The sequence below is a fragment of the Pezoporus flaviventris genome, unplaced genomic scaffold (assembly GCF_033815535.1).
Source record: "Pezoporus flaviventris isolate CSIRO_AGI_PZ_B2104156 unplaced genomic scaffold, CSIRO_AGI_Pfla_v1 ptg000007l, whole genome shotgun sequence".
NCBI lineage: Eukaryota > Metazoa > Chordata > Aves > Psittaciformes > Psittacidae > Pezoporus > Pezoporus flaviventris.
The window spans coordinates 39,003,790-39,024,148 of record NW_026892555.1 but is presented as its reverse complement, the minus strand read 5'-3'; the positions used below and the strand labels follow the sequence as shown (position 1 = coordinate 39,024,148).

The window sequence follows — 20,359 nt, the reverse complement described above, 5'->3', positions numbered from 1 at the left end:
AAGAGACAGGTTTTCCTGGACAAATTCATGAGTTCAGGAAAGTCTTTTGAGCCATATAAATGTCTGAGCAGAGTCAGGGGAATATGAGTGACTGTAACACACATTCAGCACTATCTTTATGAGAACTTTGTATGGGTGTAGCCTGATGGTAAAACTGCAAGATTTACAAGTGCTGGAGACTTTTGATGTCTGATCTTTTCTGCCACTTGACTAGCAAAATCCTGTCTAAGAAGCGGAGTATTTGGGAAAGGTGGAATTCCATCACCAGAAGATGCCTGCCTTTTAGGCACTTCTCCATTCCTTTTCCTTTCCACAGCCCTTCCCTCTGTTGGTGTAGATAAGTATGACTAACTAAAGAATGTATAGAAATTTGCACTGATTTCAGTGCAAAATTCACAGCAAAACATAATCTACACAGAAAACTCTTATTCCACCACCTGTAGCAATGAATTAGCAGAAATGTCTTATGATTACACTAGATTTTAAAAGGATCAGGAGCAAAATATGAAGGATTTGGCAGAGGAATATTCTCCTTCATTTCAGTGTGGAAGGTGGCATTAGGTTACTTTAGACACTAATGTGTTGTGGATATTGTGATAAGCTCCACACAAGGTCCTACTGATGATCCCCCACTGGTGGCAAGAGCAGTGCTGTGGCCCCAGTCCTGCCCCTTGAACTCTAGTGCAGCTTCTTGGCAGGACAAGACCTTTGCATGTCCGGGGAGATCATGGTATAGGAAAAATGTGGTGCTCTGCTGTAAATGCATGAGAGATGGGCTTTGGTGTGTCAGAGGGGTGGCCAAGGCCTACTGGTGTAATTGTCCCAGGTAATGGCATTGGAGGGAGCACAACGTTTTCGCCTATATCCACAGCTCAATCAGACTCTGGAAAACTCAATTAACCAGAAGAGCTTTTCATCCAGTAGGGCAGGGCAAGAGTCTGCTGAGTTATCCAGCAAAAACTTGGACAGTTTTGGCCTCAGTTGTCATGATTTCTGCTTCTGGCCATTTTGTAGCTAAACAGTGGAGAATATAGAGCTCAAGAACTATTAAAAAAGAACAACGCAGGCATGATACAGACATGGCTACAGTGATGGGGAGAAATCTGAGTGAAACACATATTATGTGAACAAATTATATCATTTTTTACTCAAAGCAGCTGTGCAGTGCCCTGTGCTTGCTGATGCTGAAGCATCAGAAGGGGGGAAAAGCACTGTCAAGGCTGAAAGACTGCTGTGTGGTTTTCTAGGCATTTCACTGCAGATTTATAGTCGGTAAACTTGGCTTCTGAATTATAGGGATGTATTCAATTTTTTTTTCTGGCTTCAGTATGTTGCTTATTTTCTGTGTACAATTTTTTTTCTTCAGAAAAATTTCCAGTTCCTAGTGAATGGATTGTAGATTTAAGTCCTATTTTTTTGCCCTGATGAAAGCAATATGCTGGTCTTTGACTAGTTTGCAAGAGCAAATCTAGCTTTCAACACATGTGCTACTTGGTATGTACTGAAACTATCAAAGTGATTATGTAGTCACAGCCTCATAGAGTATAACCAAATATACTCAAAGCTCAATGAGAGGCATTTGTCATTCTGAATCAGGTAAGAACAGACTGTACTGGCACTGAAGAGCTATCAGGTATCTTGTCAAGAGACTGGCAATTTGTACAATGCTTGGAGAATACCCCACTTCACACATTCTTTGTTTAGAATGATGGTCTGAATTTATTTGATGGAAAATATTAAGAAACTTAGGAGCTATACCTTGAAACTGCAAGTAGTATTGAATGAAAGTAATGCAGACAGTTATACAGAGGTCTCTACCATCTAAAATATTTAAATTCACTATTATAAGAACAGTTACAGTCATGGCAACTTTATTCTACTTTCAGTGTTTGATTTAACGGATATAAAATTATTAATGTTTTAGCTGAGAGGTAGTTTTCAGCACTGAAAAGTAGTATTTGCATGTCAAATCTAAAATATTTTGGGACAAAAAATCTTTTATCTAATAGATTTTGATCTCACTGTAATGTGTTGGCTCTGCTATACAGTTAGTTTTACAAAAAAGTATAACGCTGATGGAATCAAAAGCCTTTCTCTTACGTGAACTTTCCTGAATATACTTAATAAAATAAACTTTTACTTAATTACAATAACAATTATTCCTCATGCCATAATTAGTATTATTTCATAAACTGGTATTAGGCCAACTTTTATACATAAACCACAGAAACTTCTTCATAAACAGGTTATGTATTTAAAATATGAGTTTTGAGATTGAAGTATCTTTGTTGTTAAAAGAAGAATTCTATGCAAAACTAAATTCTTACTCAGTTATAATAGGTGTGAATCTTTGGATTAGCCATCATAAAATACTTACTGGAATACTAGAGTAGAAATAATACTGTTAAATATGTATGATGTTACTTTCTCTTGCCATACATTCTGGATATGTATGTATGTGGCCTAAAATAGTGTGTGACGGATCATACCTTCCCAAGAAAATTCATAGATTCTGATTTTGATGACACTGTGGAAGACCGTAAGATATACGATGTATGGTTATGTCATGTTTTTGGTAGAGCTTTGCTAGTCCTGTTTCTCTCATCTTCTGTTAACTTAATTTCCAAATTTATTTGTGGGCGTTTGTGTGCTGTTTAGTTTCTGTTTATAAGCCTGTATGGGATGGGCAAGGAAGGAGAGGTGCTGGAGTGGGTCCAGAGAAGCTTCTGAAAGGTCCAGAGAAAAAGTCTCATGGGGAGTGGCTGAGGGAATGGGGGTGATTTAGCCTTGAGAAAAGGAGGCTTGGGGGAGCCCTATCACTCTCTACAACTATCTTAAAGGAGGATGGAGCAAGAAGGTGGCTGTTGGTCTCTTCTCCCAAGTAGCAAGTGATAGGACAAGACAAAATGGCCTTCAGTGGTGCTGGGGAGGTTTAGATTGGATATTAGGAAAATACCCAATATCCTATATCCTGAGATATTTAGGATGGACATGAGGAAAAACTTCTTTATTAGACTGATAGTGCAGCACAGGAGAGTGAGTCCAGGGAGATAAAATAATCCCATTCCAATTTTCAAGGCTCAGATAGTCAAAGCCCTGGCTGACCGTGTTGTGTTGAGTGGGAAGTAGGGTTAGAAACCTCCAGAGATACCTTCCAGTGAATGTATCTATGATTCTGTGATAAGTCCCGTGAAAAACAAAGATGATTCTCCTGCTTGAAATGAAAGCTGGCAAAGTTCAGCTGCACTTACAGCCCATGAGTATTTTTCATGTGATTTAGGCATTATTCCAAACACAGTGACATCATTCACACAGCTCTGGACTGTACAGTGCTTCCAAAGAATCACTGCTGTCATTCTTTGGCTGTCGATAGATGTCTATATGGCGCTAATTTAAAGCAGAAATATCTACGGAGCCCCTGCAGTTGTTGTCCCAGGTTACTTGCAGATACATGCTGCATAAACAAGAATAGAAAACACCTCTGCACTGTGAGTTTTTGAAATAGTTCAACAGCAAGTGGCCCATGAATCACAAGAAGGAAGTGATCAGTCACCACAGCCTTCCCTGGCTCCTCCAGGACTGTGCAAAGATGCATCATACCCTTGGTTTTCATCTATCAGCGTCTGCATCTGTACTGGGAAAGAAAACAGCATCAGAGACTGACAGCTCTTCAAAGGTCATCTATACTGTAGCATTATTAGTGGGGCTTGTCCTTTACCAGTCAGCACTCTCCCAAACAATGCATGGCCATGGTTTTGAGGACAGTCCAGGCCAGGGGTGGTTCCCTGAGGCCACTCCAGTTTTTTGAGGAAGAGAATTTAAGTTTGCAGACCTCAGCAACATGACATTCTATTTATCATTCACATGCTTTTTGCAACACAAAATAGTCCAAAGTTGTATGTACCTACAAAGAGTCAAGAAACACAGTGTGGTTTCTCAGGTGTCTCATTAGACATAAAGAATATTCAGTCAGTGGTAAACATCAAAGTATTGCTAGTAGGTTCAAGTACCATAAAGACTGCTCATCTGGTGTCTAAGATTATTTAAGAGTTTGCAGCTGTCCTTCTGATAAATAGGAAGCTGTAATGATATACACATTTGTACATACAGTGCATTTTGTTGCGAGTGTCACTTGATGTCTCCCAGATGTTTTAGAACAGATTCTTTATTCACCTTCTTCATACTACCCTTGATATTCCTATCTCTCTCCACACTGGGTTTATAAATCCTTATTTATTCTACCTCTTCTTTATAGGAATACCACTTTCTGGTTCAGAATTATCCATGCTAGGTTTCTCTCTACCTTTTTGATTTCTGCTATGCACTTTCACTCATGCTCTTGGTATTCGTAATGAACACAGTTGATTTTACTCAGTGGCATAACGACATTTTTTGTCATGTTCAGTGTTTATTTCCTAATAATTCATAGCATTTCCCTTTTTTTTTGTTATTCAACACAGGTATTTGATGTTTGCCCTATTATATCTTTAAAATCTTACTCCCTACTAGTAATAGCTAATTTGGTGCCATCATTAAATTTGTATGCAAAGTTAGGATTGTATTTTCACTTATTATTTTACATTTGTTTACATAAATGTAATTTCCTCTGTGAAATATTTGTGTACTTAGTCAATCTCCTGAGGCTCTTCTGTAGTTCATTTTCATCCCTTATGATGAATTATAGCTTCATCAGCGGCACACTGTGTTTCTTTGTCAGTCATACCTCTTTTTGTGGTCATTTTGGATATGGTGAACACTTTGGATCTCAGCACAGTTCCTAGAGATGCTCCATGTAGTCTGTGACAGTTGGCATTTACTCCTGTGTCTCCTGTTTTGTTTGTACAATGGTAATGACACAAGGGCTTTTCCTGCTAGCCCTTGTCAGTGTATTTTTTTAATCTTGTCAGATGTCCTCTTGGAGACGTTTTCTCCATTGTCTGTAGGCTTCTTGATTCTTCAAAGAACAATAAATCTGTGAGGCAATATAGTAACTTCTCTGAAGTGTATGAAATTCTGTTCTTATTCTGTATTGCTGGTGTCAGGCATCTGCAGAAAACAGGTATTGCCTCTGTTTAGTATAGGTAGAGATATATTGAATGACATGAATGGAGATGGACACCTAAAACAGTGCAGAAAAAGTATTTCTGGAATATATAATTTATTACTGATGAAAGTTATATTTTCCCATGAAAAAATTCCTGAGTAGTTATGGAGAGGCAACTACCCACTAGTAAACAGATACAATTACTTTTTGCTATTCCATTGCAATGAAGATGTGCAAAATATAAAGCAAGGCTACAGAATCTGTTTTGACCAGACAGTAGTTTGTCTGTGCTGTGAATAAGAAAGTAAAGAATGAAAAAGAATTGGAAAAAATATCCTGACAGGCTCATTATATTTAACTGTTCCTGTCACTAAATCTTCAGTCTTCATTATGATCAAGTAACTTAAGACATTGCAGAGCTCAGGTGCGGATGATATGTCAGCCCCCTCTGGGTTCCAACAGGCAAGAACTTACTCTATAGAAGAAATAGTATTACTTGATCTCAGGCCTGGCCATTGACCTACAGAGAAGTTTAGCTTGTGTGGCTAAATGTCACTTACGTAAATAGAAATGACTCCTTTTAGTATGTTCACATTCTCCCATATCCTCCCACAACACTTGAGATAGTCAGCTGTGAAAACAAGTTGTTTCCTCTGAAAGGGAAGGATGCTGGAGAATGTACTAAGTTGCTTGGAGTCCTCTCTTGCAGGCTTGCAGTGATGAGTACTTGCTAGATACTACTGGACTGTTCACATGTGTAGTTCAAGAACAATCTCTCTGGGATCTTCTTTATCATCAAGCTAAACTGATCAGGTGGCATAAACTCAAGTACTAGAAAGAGGTAAATGATACACTGTTCTGTCTTACTCCATACAACTTTGACGCTGTTTCTGTCTTGTTGGCTCTGTACTTGGACAAAGTTAGCCCAAGGATGAAAAACAGCTGTGTGAAACAGAACCCATGCAAAGAATCATGATGTGAGGAAAGGCTTTCTGAGGAGCACAAAATGCAGTCTACTTTGGAGCTAGTTGAGTCACATCTGTAATTGATCAACTGAATCTATAATTTAGAAGTCCTTTTACATTCCTTGATTGTGCTAAGTTTGGACACAGCATTACCCATGAGTAATGCTTTCTGTGAGCTTTGATTGGCTAGAAGACCCCATCCCATGCTGGCAGACAGTGACATGTTACTCAGTTGTTCATGCTTCACTTGCTTCCTGGCTGGTCTACAAGAGTCTGTTGTATTTGGTCACCAGGCTTTTCACCACTTAGAACAATTCACCTCCAATAAAAGCCCTCAGCCATGCTGTTTATTTTGAGTGTATCATCAGACCTGTCCTCAGCAGTCTACAATCTCTTCCCACAGAAAACTCAAAAGCAAGATTTGGTCCTTCTTGTCTCAGCAGGGTTTTCTATGATGGCCAAAAAGCATCCAGAGCTTAGTGTTGACAGCTGTACTCATCTGTTACTGCAGACCATTCCCTTTGCTGTCTCTCTCCACCTCAGTAGGGGTAAATGCTGTCATAAAAGTCTGTTCAGGAGACAGAATGTTCTCGGAGACCACTTTGAGACTGTGAAATTAATTTCCTTGGATATAAGGACAGTTACAAACCTGACCTTTCATTCAAAGTGTGAGACACATTTATTTGAGCTTCTCTATCAAAAACACTGAGGCAACATAAATCTTTATAATCAAACCAACTCTATCAAAAGATGACACTTCACTGCCCTATCATGTTCCCTTGGGAAGAAGATGAAAGAACAAACACCTGCAACAATCAAGAAGTAGTCATGCTGCTTAACGTGTTTTGGAATGACTCTCTGATGCCACGCTAGTGAGTGAGGTATAGTGAACTCCTGCAAAGCTGAGCAGAAGATTGCTCAGAGCCTGGTTCCCGTGCTATAAGCTGGTCCTGATGCAACTTTGATACCTGCTCCATTAAGCAATGTGTAAATGGGGTTGAGAAAGTAAATGCACCCTTTCCTTCAAACACACTTGGTTCTTCCATTTGAAGTTGGCAACACTGTCTTAGGTCATTTGCATTCATGCATTCAGATGCAAATGGTGAATACTCAACATTTTTCTCTTGTTGAAGTTTTTATGATTGAGGCCCAAACCCTGCAAAACCACAAACCAACCCCTAGTTATCCTCTGTGCTTAGCCCCAAACTCCTTAACCACTGAATTCCAGTCTCCACTCCCTCTACCAGATGCCAGAATTTTTGTAAAGCTTACAGCTTCCTTTATCCATGACAAGAGCTCTTAGTTAGACTTAACCAAAACATGAATGAACACAAATGAAAGTGATTGTAATACAGATAGGAAAGTGCAAAGACAAATATTAATAAAGGAATAAAATTAAATGAAGGTAGTGCCCTTATTTTTCTCTTCTGCCTTTCATAAGAGTTCATCTTCCTCCCTCTTCTACGTCTTGACAATTCAGCAGAAACCTAAATATACTTAACATGTAAGTTGCAAGGCATTTTAGTGATAAACAGAATTGTGTGCACTTAACAGAAGTATGTGCAGTGCATCTTGTGACAGAGATTCCTGTCAGAGTTTCATGAAGGACCTGGGACAGACATTTCCATGTCTCATTCTCCATCAGATATAAATAAATATGGACTCTGTAGAGGGACACTTTTTCTACTGGTCATATGTCATTTTGACCATTGCAGACAGTGCCATGGAGACACAAGTTCTAATTGATACTTACCACATTTTTTCTAAGAAAAAAAAGTACATACAATTTTGTAGCACTCCTGTCCAGAAACATTTGGAGTTTCACTGGTAGGTCCACAGCTTAATTCAAACAACCTAACTCATAATACTAAAGGCCGGGCTGGAGATTACATTTCTGGAACCTTAGGTAATAAAGAAAGTATCAAGGCTAGCCACTGTTGATTGAAGCTTATTTTATTTTAGAGTCCAAGCAAATTCCAGAGTCACCACAGAATCTTTCCCTGGCACTTTTCTTATTCCTTGTATGTTCTTACCCATTCCCAGTGAGTCCCAGTACGGAGCCTGCAGTTGCCTGGTGTGCTAGGAGCCGCTATCCCATACTACAAAAATCCACTCTGTTTGTGTGCCATCTTGGCTTTCCAGCTTCTTCAGGGGCAGGACTGCATTTGGGATTGATCAGCTGAAAGGTAAGTTAGCAGAAGACAGGTACAGCTGATAGATGTCCATTGCCCTTCACAGAGGCAAGAGCTTGCTTGGCAATGAGAATTTTCCCCAGGTACTCTCTGCTACAGTTTTTAGAGATCAATAAAAGACCAAGACACTGAATTGCATTGGAATTGTCTTCAGTTACTTTTATGCATCTAGAATACTCTGTGACAGGAACTAACATTCTCTGTATTTCAATGTGAAATTACTGTGTGTGTTATTTGACCTTGTGCATAACTGTGTGCATATCTGCACACACTGGTGTGGAATTTGCAGCTGAATGCCATAGCATGAGGAATTCCTTTTGCAGTTTCTTTCTATCACACTCTAATTTGAGAAATCACAAGTAGGTAGAAAAACAAAGATTTTTTTTAGAATACTCATTAAGAAATACGTAAATATGGTTAAAGAGGAGAAACTTCAAGGCAATAGTTTTTTTTTGAGAACATGGGGGTTTATTTGTTTAATAGTTGTTTATATCCGTTGAGAAAACTAGTTTCTAGAGAAGAGGGAAATCATGCCTGCTCCACAATAGCATATTTCCTCTTTCTTACTTGATTCTTTATTTGATTATATGCTTTTTAGTTTTTTGCATTCAAATGTTTTCATGGCCTATACACCCACCACAGCCCCATGCATCATCAAAACAGAAGGCAAGAAATTACAGACAGGAGAGATTCTCAACTATTTACTGACAAATAGAGTACACAGTTTCCAGAGTTTACAGAGAGATTAGTTAAAAATAACCTTGTTTGAAAGTACTTATTTTACTGTTTTACATGCAATGTGTAAATATATACTAAAATAACTTTCTTTTAGCATTTAATAGGGAAGATCTGCAAGTTCAGCTAGATTTAGCATGAGTTATTTGCTTTATTTAAAAAGTAAATAAATTTTCTACGTATTTGTGTAAATATTATTTATATATTATATATATTGTTTCACAAATAATGTAATAGCAAAAGAATAAAGAGCAATATTCACAGCATTATTTTTTTTAGCAGACCTTAAGAACAACATCCTGAAAAATCTTCAGCATCATACAGAAAATGTTACCTAAACAAGGACTAAACCTAAATAACTCATTAATTCTGCTAATAATAAGAGAAGAAGTTTAAGTTGCTAGTACCAATATTTTAAAGCTGTCTAGTCCTAGTCCTTCCTTTTCTGAACAATGATGTTATCTAGGTGATTGAAAATCCCAAAGTAATTAAAAATGAGCATTGTTTCTTTCCTTGGTGCAAAATTGAGATGTCAAGTACAGAATTTCTGTCAGTCCATGAAATTGTAGAAATCACCTTCTCCTTCCTCATCCTCAGTAAGCCGATCTAAACTCAGAGTGGTTAAGTCACACTTCACGGTATTTCTTTAGGTCTCCAGCTTTCATTTTCATTTTATGTTTGTAATGTTACACAGGAGACACCAATAATAGATGACCAAGAAAATGAGGTTAGATGCAATCACAGAGATTGCTAAATTACTGGCATTTAAGATCTTCAGAGCCATTTGTTTTCAGTCATTTCTCTTTCATTGAGTGACTCTTTAATGAACTGAATAATTTCACTCAATGAAAGATTGCAAGGTGAATGAAAGAAACTAGCATCACTTTTGAAGATGCCAAACAGGATACATTTTTAGTTAGCCCTGAAAATATTATATGTTCCTGTCACTAAAAGTATCTGATTAGCCCTTACTTATATCTAAATTCCCCCCATATTAAAATAGTTATTGAAATATGCTATTTAGCTATTACTGTAATACTATCTTCTTTGGTAATAAATTTGACGATCTTGCATTTACATTTCTGACACCGTTCTCCATGATCTATCTGACCTTCTCAGGTTGCAGATGAAGAAGAATCCTCACTTCAGTTGAACCCTGTAGTTGAGAGAACAGTCAGTAACAGAGGCTTTGGAAACCAGGAATTGTTGATTCCTCCCTCGGAGGGCATTTTGCCAGAGAATTCTGCTTGAGACGCGTGGAAATTCTTGAACTAAATATATGTGTGCATGGGACTGGAAAAATATATACGAAGCATGTGTTTCTATAGGAATCCTATTCAGCTAAAGCATAACAAGATTTGAAAACACTTTTTCTTGGTAACTCAGATTGGAAATGACCATAAGCGTGATGGTCTATCAGGTTGCACATTTTTACCAGGTTTTTAGCAATCGATATTTGCTAATCGATATTTGGCAGAGAAAGGAAAGAGACCATGAAGAGGAAAGACACATTCTTAAGTGCTTAAGTAAGAGTGTGCTTGTGTTTTTCCACTTGAACTTCAAGCGTGATCTTTCTGACGGCATACTGTACGTCTGAAGTAGAAAATGAAAAAGTGCACCTGATAAAATAAGGAACGGGCATTAAAAAAAGTGTGAAGTTTCACATTCAAGTTTCCTTATTTTAGAGCAAATGATTTCGGTATCGATTCTCCAGTCTCACAGAGTTGTCCCCTAATAAAATCTGTCAGAACAGCTGCAGACAGTGTGAGCTTTTAACAATGAATAAATAGCACTTATTCCAGAGCCTGGTGAAATTTATAGGACTTTTTCCCACAGTAACTGACTTGTTCAAATGTTTACTAACTCGTGCTATGTATAAATATTCAGGGTTCTCCTTCTGTAAACGCATGCCTAATCTGGGCCAGCTGAAGGCAACTCTCTGTGCTCAGTTTTTCCGGCAGTGATATGGACGCTTTTCTGGGAAGGCAGACTTAATTTGCATGCTCATATACACAAGGAGGACTCAAGATCTCAGCAGTACTTCAGATTATCTGCCTTCAGTTTCCTTTTCTTTCGTCTTTTCCCTAGCTGTGTGGGGAATACATGCCAGCAATTATGATCAACAGTTCTCAGCACATTCATTAAACACAATGTGTTAAAGATGAAGCTTGTGGCTGATGAGCAGTTCTGCTGGAACAGCCTGACATGACCATTTCAACATTACCTGGGATATTGCCTGTCTAGGTAACTAAAAAGGATGCTGGAGTTCCTGGGAAAGCCCTTTTTCTTTCTTCTGCTGTGTTACACATCAGGAACTGTAACATGCTGTGAAATACTTATGCCTTCCAACGGAATCTGAAGTAAAAGCTTGAAGAATTTCAGTGTCATTTGATGGGGTGTTCAAACTGAATCTAAACTTGATTAGGAGGAAGCATTTGTTCTTCAGGACTGAAGACTATAGGAAGCGTACAAAGATTTTATCACAAACATATGTAGCCATGCAGTGGGTATCTCAGCCTGAGAGCGCTACACATTAATTCCAGGTTATTCACATGGTCACTCTGGATTGGATATGCCAGTAAAATATACCCATATGCTGTGCAGGCTTTGCAGAGCCAGTGAGTGACAGGGCCTGTGGATGTCTGCATCTGCCTCACAATATCTGCCTCCCTCAAGCGAGTGCATGAAAGCACCTATGGTTTTTACACTGCATGTCTGTACAAGGACATACTTTTCCCCTTTGTTTCTCAGGATATTTGCTAAGTAGCTGTTCTCCACAGGGAGCTTTGTCTGCTTCATGAGGAGGAAGAACTAAGCCTTCTTGAGCATTAGACCTGGACTACAGGGGCATCACTATATTTTGACACTGCTGTACATCCTGGATATCCTCATGTTTACAGCAGGTAAAAACCTCCATTCAGAACATCTCAGCTCTGTATGTAATGCCAAAGGAAACCTGCATTGCAATGAGCACAATAGTTACGGTCTCCTGCAGTAGACCCTAAATACATGACTTTTCAATGTAAATTAGATCAGTGATTTATTTGCCTCTTTCACATGCCCTGGAGAACATTATTTCTATTATGTGCTCTTAACTATCTTCATCACTGCTAGTATTGCTGATGTGCAGCGAACGTGATCCCTAACTTTTGCATTTTTCTATGTTCATCTTTCTTTACGCCTGTAAACACTGGGCAAGCTCACTGACTTCTGTTATTTTGTGTTACCGAAGGTTTCCAAATTTGACTCTGTCCCCTGTCTAATCTTCTGGATCCAGCAGTCTTCTGGACATCTCTTTTTAAATATCTTGCTGTGCTTTCGTAACAATTTGCCCTCTCAATTTCACTTGTGTGCACAGTCATTTCTTATTGACAGGCTTGCAATTAATTAAGGTATTATTAAGGCTGTTGTCAAAAACCTTAAAGAAGGAATACAAAAAGTGTCCCAAGCATATGAATGACTCCAAGATGCTTTATAAGGTGCACCTGATTTTTCTGATATACAAAAAAAAATATTTTCAGCTCAAAATCATGAAAACTTCATGTAGACTTTGAAATAGTCATGAAAAGGTATTGCTTTCAGTATACAAATGTTGTTATTCACTAGAAGGCACTCCCTCGTTTACAGTGCCTTCCTGGGATAATCCTTCTTCTTCCTTCGGGGAATGAGTACTGCAACCGAAGACTATGTATGTTTGTTTTGGCCAGTCGCTAAGGATTTTCTCCTTTCCAAGTAACTGATGTGTCCTAGGAATTATATGCTAGGGGTTGTTGTGATTTAAGCCCAGCCAGTAACTCAGAACCGCACAGTTGTTCGCTCACTCCTCCCTTCCCTCTCCCCTCCTGGCAGGATGGGGAGGAGAATGGAAAGAATGTAAACACCATGGATTGAGATAAGAATAGTCCAGTAACTAAGGTATAACATAAAACCACTACTGCTACCACCAATAATAATGATGATAAGGGAAATAACAAGGAGAGAATATGAAATTAAAAGGGGAAAAGAAAAAAAAAACCACCAACAATAAACACAAGTGATGCACAATACAACTGCTCACCACCCACTGACTGATACCCACTCTGACCTGAGCACTGATCAGCCTGTCCTGGCTAGCTCCCCCCAGTTTATATACTGGGTGTGCTGTGGTATGGAATACCCCTTTGGCTAGTTTGGGTCAGGTGTCCTGTCTCTGCTTCCACCCAGCTTCTTATGCCTCTCCTCACAGGCAGAGCATGAGACTGAGAAAGTCCTTGATCGGGGTAAACCTTACTCAGCAACAACTATAACATTGGTGTTATCAGTGTTGTTCTCAGACTGAACTCAAAAACACAGCACTGCACCAGCTACTAGGAAGGAGAAAAATGACTGCTACTGCTGAACCCAGGACAAGGGGAAAACACAAAAATACAAGCATTTGTATGGTGTTACATTAGTAGATGAAATTCCTTGAGTAGACGATGCTGATTTAATAGAATTAAATAGTTATGAATATAGTGTGTTTGTAAGGAATACAAAGTGGCCACTATTGATGAATGCCGGGCTAACACGGCAGCTGAGGAGAACACTGCAGCAGTGGTGGCAGGGGATGAGGGAGGGTTGGCCATGCCTTCTGCTGCCCACATGGCACAGCTGGCCTAGCAGGGAACAGTGGCCGCATGTCACAGCAGGTGTCGGGCACAGGCCAGACCCCTTGCTGAGCTGGTGTTGGGATGTACGGCTCTGGGGGGCAGTTACCCCAGGTACCAGGGGAACTAGTGCGGGTTTAGGTTTAGGCTAGGGCTGTGGCTTCTCCTGCCTTCTGTTGGAAGATGGGACAGTATGTGGGACAGAAACCAGGGTACCAGGCTGCAAGTAGGTGAGAGGATGCCCTTGGTGTACAGATGTGTGTGATGCAGGGTTACAGCCAATGCCTTTGTATCAGAGCATGCTCTGCAGTTCGGTATACAGGCACCGACCTATACCTGTGTAAAGCTGAGCGAATTAGGCCTACGTCCAGGTACTAGGTTCAAAGGGGAAATAATATGGTTCCTCCTTTTTGCCCATGTACTTAGAATCACAGAATCATAGAATAGTTAGAGTTGGAAAGGACCTTAAGATCATCAAGTTCCAACCCCCCTGCCATGGGCAGGGACACCTCACACTAAACCATGTCACCCAAGGCTCTGTCCAACCTGGCCTTGAACACTGCCAGGGATGGAGCATTCACAGCCTCCCTGGGCAACCCATTCCAGTGCCTCACCACCCTAACAGGAAAGAATTTCAGTCATCGAAATGCATGATGACATATTGATCACTGGCAATAAACTGCACATTTCTAATTTGAACCTCTCCGGTGTGTAGGTAGGTGGAAATAGTGAGTACAGAGTTTAGGATCTTTGTGCTTCAGATAAAAAACTCAGAATGGGTACAGCTTGGCCATCACTGCAGCAATGAAGTCTGAGCAATGCAGGGATAGCAATCATCCACCACCAAATCTGAGCCCTCTGCTGTTCAGCGCTGTGGTATTGCACTGTAAGTGGAGGCAGGCCATAGCTAGGGCCTCTGAAGCTTTCCCTGCCAGATTAATCACCTTTAAATTACTTTCAGACTTTCGGTGGGTCACTGAGTTCCTCGTTTCTCCTATATTCTGGCCATAGCGCTGTCTACACCACCCCTGGGGAGCCATGCCTTCAGTGAACTAACCTGAAAATGTTGACCAGTTTTCATCTGGGGAAAAGCCCCCAGAACAGTTGGTTTGCCTTAGTTTAGCTGATAGCTAACTCTGCACTGTGGATGCCTGAGGCACAAAGGTACCAAGTGGAGGAGGGAGTGAAATCAATTATTAAAGTGTCCATAATATCGTCAGATGATTTTGTTACTTCACCCTTTATTCCAGACGAGCAACAAATGTATGAAATGAGGATGGCCCCCAGGACAGATCTGTTGGGGTACCTCAAGCAGCACCCCCTCCACTCTGGAGATCAGCTCTTCACTCTTACTTGCTGTCCCTACCTTTTAGGTAGTTGTTTATCTATACAACGACCTTCATTTTCTGCTCCATAGCAGCTTAGTTTTCGTAAGTGAAAAGCAGCATTTTTAATTAACATAGAATGGGGTAAGGTACCCTAGGAATCTGTATGATAAAAAAAAAAATATAAAAAATACAGAATTTGAACCCAAACTTCACCACTTCATCAGTATTTTTCATTACGTTTGCCTTTCTGAAACTGTGAATAAGAAAAGGGAAGCAATTCTTCTAGCCAAGACCACACTTACTAAGGCTATTTAGAAGTAGGAACTGCTCATTCCTAATCTTCAATAGCATTTCTGAGGATAATATCCTGTAAAGCATAAAAATCTTTCACATGACATTGTTCTCCACAAACAATGAATGATGTGAAGCATATTTTACCAGAGAAAGGCCATTTACCTAAAATACTGATTTGAACACCTGTAGCTAATTCAGTCATCATAGGAAAGACACCTGGTGTTTTAACAGCCTGCTGCATTCAACTCAGCTTCTATTGTTTCCAGCTTGCCTAGTTAGTTTTAATTTATTAGTTAAAAATAATTGCTAATCTATGATGTGAAGAAAGAAGGAATAATCCAACATATCAACAGCATTGTGATGTTTTGGCATGGTATTTGGTTATAATGTATATGTGGGTTTTTAATAACAGTTTAAACTTGGATATAAATAAGCTATATCCTTCTTGTCTGTTTTGTAAAAGTCCAAATATTTAGACTAATATTCCTAAGAATATAGGGTGGAATTCCTTTGCTCCATTTTTAAACATTTAAATTGACATCTCAGGATAGGAAGTCCATTCAGATTTCTTCATCTGCTGGTAGAAATAAATTGCTGTGAAGTGATTCATGCTATCAGAAACCAGTCAGGCAATGAAATGGGTCTGCCACCTTGCTTCCAAACAACCAAAATTAACTGAGACAGATCACATACTGCTGTGGGATCATTCAGGTGGGCAAACAGATTTTAGTATAACTAAGGAAGTGTTTCAGAGATCTTCAGTCAAAGTGTGCTGCAATTCTATGTTATATACTTGAATTTAAATGAGCATTGTCAGTGGATGTTGACAGAATAAATTATTAGCTCCGGATTACAGATAGGTATCTAAAGAAGGAAAGGCATGACAAGATACAAAAACACACCCAAGAGTTTATACCTCTTTCCTCCCACCTCAAACCACAGTATTACCAGGCACTGCTGCTGATACCCATCTGACTAAACATAAAGGACAAAACAGAAGTAACTTTCCTGCTTTTTACTCTGTCTTGGTACCCTTTGAAAACTTTGCATCTCAGACAGACAAAGGGGGAAACTTCAATTTTCTGATCTTTGTCTAAAGCAGCTAATCTGGTTTATGTGAAATTTTAAAGTGAAGCAGTTTCCAAGACATGTAAACTTGGGTGATATGGTTTAGTGTGAGGTGTCCCTGCCCATGGCAGGGGGGCTGGAACTAGATGATCTTAAGGTCTTTTCCAACCCTAACTATTCTATGATTCTATGATTTATTACAGACACAGTTTAAGTGTTTACAACTTCTTTGTTGAATTAGAAGAAGGTCACACTCCTGTTTGCTTAATCCCCTTCTCCAAATGTCACAATTTTTAATGACACATAACTTGGAAGATTTACTCTTCTAAGGAATAACAACACATAAGCAAGAAATCCTACCCTTCTGTGTGGCCTTCCTCCCTATTCCTGCAGCCACGCTGGTAGGCAAACATTCCTTAAGCTGCATTTTCTCAAGCTAAATTAAATCCCTCTTTTTATTCTCTTTGTCAGTGACATAGAGCACTAGGGTATCTCCATCTTTATCACAGTTGAAGGCAAGCTGCCTTTCAATCCCATCTGAAGTTCTGCTTCTTCAGCAGCACTTTTTCTGTCTGGAAGAAACATAGATGATATAAAAGCTTAGAGAAGATTCCCAGGGGTTGAAGAGTCTCAGAAATAGTTTGTAAGTTGCACATGAAAAACACAGAGGGTAATTCTCTAATAAGAAAGCAAACAAACCAGAAGCAAAAAATATTTCATTGAAATGTAAAAAATACCAGGACAAAAAGAGGGCTTGTGCGTTAAAAGAGCTAAATAGGTACCACCCCTCTGTTTTGCGTGTGATGCTAGTTAATGCTGGGTGCTTCTTTCTTGTATTTCCCCAAAAGATGACATGTAAAAAGAAACATAATGTCGCACGTGTAGTGTTATCAAATTCCCCTAATGTTAATCTCCTGCACTTTCCTTTTAGATATTTTAACAGGTTATGTTAATAAGCATCTTAATGCATCTATGTTGCAATAATAAGAAAGGGGCTATTTTAAAGGTATTTTGCATTTGGTGGAGTACAACCACTAAGACTAATCAATTAACATCATTAGATATGATGCTATCTCCAAGATGGAAACAAGCCTTTTACAAAGTGCGTGCGACAAGAATTTATCCCAGCAATGCATCAATTGCTGTTATGTATGGCTGAAGTAACCTAAGATTTACACTGTGAGAAGTGTACCACACTTCCTTAATTATGGAGGTTGTCCCTTATATAGGAATTCGGTCTCTTGCTTCTACTGATATATATCAAACTTGCTTCTTATATAAATTACATATATTTTCCTGATTCTTACTTTAGTTATTGCAGTGCCTTCTGACTCTCATGTAAACATATGTGCCTTCTTTGGAAAGGAGATTCTAAAAAATGCACACTGAAGGAAATAATTAGTCGACAGTCACTGTAAAGTTGGCATAGGAAGCAATCGGCTGTCATGAAACTATGTATATTAAAGAATTGTATGTATAGGAGAAACACCACCAGTTTATCAGGTGGTAAACATATCTGTATTTCAAAGGCATGGCTTTTCTCTTAATTTATATGGGACTCTTAGATTTACCACTTTAGCAGTGAAGGCACTGCTATTCCTACAGCTTCCAGGGAAACGTAAGCTATAGATAAGGAAAGACTTCAGATAACAGAGCAGACATCAGGTCTAGCCTGATTTCTTACTTTTAAGCTTATTTGCTGTCAGGCTTTAAGTCGCTTTCAAAGACCTTTCTCAGGACTATCACACTCCCTGGCTTCTTTCAAACTCTTTCCTGTTCTGAAGCAGTATCTAATTCCTGATTTCCTTTAACCTCCTAGCATATCACCCCAGTCAGACAGGCTCCTGACACTTGACCCAGTTCTACTCAGCCCATTCTATTGCAGAAAAGAAAGTATCTTTATGTGTGCAACCGTAAGAGAAGACTATATATGCTTGTATCTGCATGAAATTTGTATTTCATCTAACTATAGGGGAAAAAAAGCGAGAAAATAATCATTAACTTCTTAAAGGTTAGTATGTGTGACTTAGCTAGAGAAATTTCAAGGAATTTAAGTTGTTTGGGGAAACTCTTTTTCTGATATACACAGCCTAGCAGCTACAACCATATAATTCATATTTATCCCCCTCTTTCATCGACAGTGATTTGCTTTAATTATATATGCACTTTCCTTCAATACTAGACTAAAATCCCTTGTATCATTCCTTACAGGACAGTTGAATCCTGTGTGCATTATGTAATGTCTAAAACTCAAGAAGCACATTAGAGTGTGTTATGATTCTGCTGCAAATTATATTAGGTCTTTCCTGCTAAAATGAAAAACATAGGGATTTAAAACCATGTTCATAACATTTTTTTTAGATACTTAGCAAGGCACATGCAACTTGTCTGACTGTACAGTCAAAAGGAAGAGTAAAATTAAAACAAAAAATAAATTGCAATATATGGAGATGCCTAGAATTAAGCCATGGGCAAAACTGACAGCATCTGAAGAGCCTCAGAGCTCTTAGGGTCTTAGAACATCTAAGTATTTCACAAGACTTGCTTAGTTCTTAATTACCAGGTATGACGGGTTAGATAAAGGAAAAGATTTGAATTTTATTCCTGGATGATTTGTCTTTTGTGTATCAACATCTCTGTTGTTTGTAACTGGGGTCATCATTGCAGCTACTTTACAAATGTTTCTTCTTGAAGGAGCTGAGTTTGATAAAAGTTAAATCATTTAACAATGTAAGACATTTACTGAGTAATTTCTTCATACAGAACTGATGATTTGCCTGTACATCAAAGATTTTATTTGTGAGCCCATAAATATGTAATTAGAAATGCTAACAGTGAAAAGATAACTGTCAATAATGAATTTTGAAGGTTTGTGGGATTTTTGACTAAGCAATTGAAAAATGGAGTAATAAAACAGCAGTTTCCATCCTTACATCTTTCTGTCTCTCATGAAGCCCACGGCTTGGTGGGATGGCAAGCAAAGCTTCAAGTGAAGTACTGCTACAGTGGTGCAGTGAAAAAAATGGAATTTGAGATTTCTGAGTCTTCTATTAGACAGGAGGGCTGCCCTACTATCTGGGGAATTAAGCTGACCCAAAGTAGACCACCTGTAGACACAAGGCACTTAGACAACCTTAGACAGTGCAACAGAGAAAGCATTCAAGGGTATGATTCATCTAAACCAGACAGCAATAAGAAATCAGGCGATTGCTGACTTAAACAGCACCCAAAATGCATATTAGAAATATTAATGTGTTAATGTGTTAATAACATTTGTGAGAAGGAAGCAATGGAGGAATTGACAGACCAACTGCTAGAACGCCACTTCCACCAACAGAATACATTTGATCAATGCACACCAGGGAAGCATGGAGTTTATGAAAGCACTGAGCAATGCCTCATGACTATTTAAATCACTGTTGCCTCAGGCAGTGCTGTCAGCTGACGTTAGTTAATGAAATGGATGGCCACCTGGTCATTTATTTAGCTTCAGCAATGGTTCTGTGCAATGGTAAATGGCAATTAGATCTGTATTAATTATTTTTTAAATTAAACTAGTCATTCTTTATTACCAGTCTGTGGCATCCTGAAATATTGAACAAAGACATTGTATTGATTGAAGAAACAGACTCAAAAAATCCATAATATTAACCAATGCTGAGCTCTTTGTATTGATTCAGGCCTTTCGACCTCATAAGATTAGATAGTTATATATTGAAAAAACATGAGATAATACAGAAAGTAGTAACATTTTTCTAGGTGTAAAAGTTGAGATCAGGATTCTATTTCGAGTTAGCTTGAAAAATTGCATAAGCATGAAGCCTCTTTTTCCATAGTTTTAATAGTGAAAAATACTGAAAAATTATACATACTTTATGTCTTTGTGTTTCCCGGTGTACAAATAGGGATATTAAAAGAGTGGGATTAAACCTTTTGGTCAATGACAAAGGTAGTGACAGAAGAACAGAGAATTTCCTGCTTTCCATCTCCAATCTTGTTTCTCCACAACTGTCCCATTACCTGTGGGAACTGTGAGTAACACATCTTTCCACATAGAGGCTAAGACAAAGATACAAGTTACTCATGAACAAGACTTCAGATATTGCAT

The 20,359-nt window shown here is 38.8% G+C and overlaps 1 long non-coding RNA gene across 1 annotated transcript; it reads left to right on the top strand.

Moving 5' to 3' along the window:
* Positions 1 to 512: 512 nt before the first annotated feature.
* Positions 513 to 10,739, top strand: LOC133266351 (uncharacterized). The gene is made up of 2 exons (XR_009742337.1): positions 513 to 2,857; positions 10,056 to 10,739. It is a non-coding gene; the product is annotated as an uncharacterized LOC133266351 (long non-coding RNA).
* The last annotated feature ends 9,620 nt before the right edge of the window (positions 10,740 to 20,359 follow it).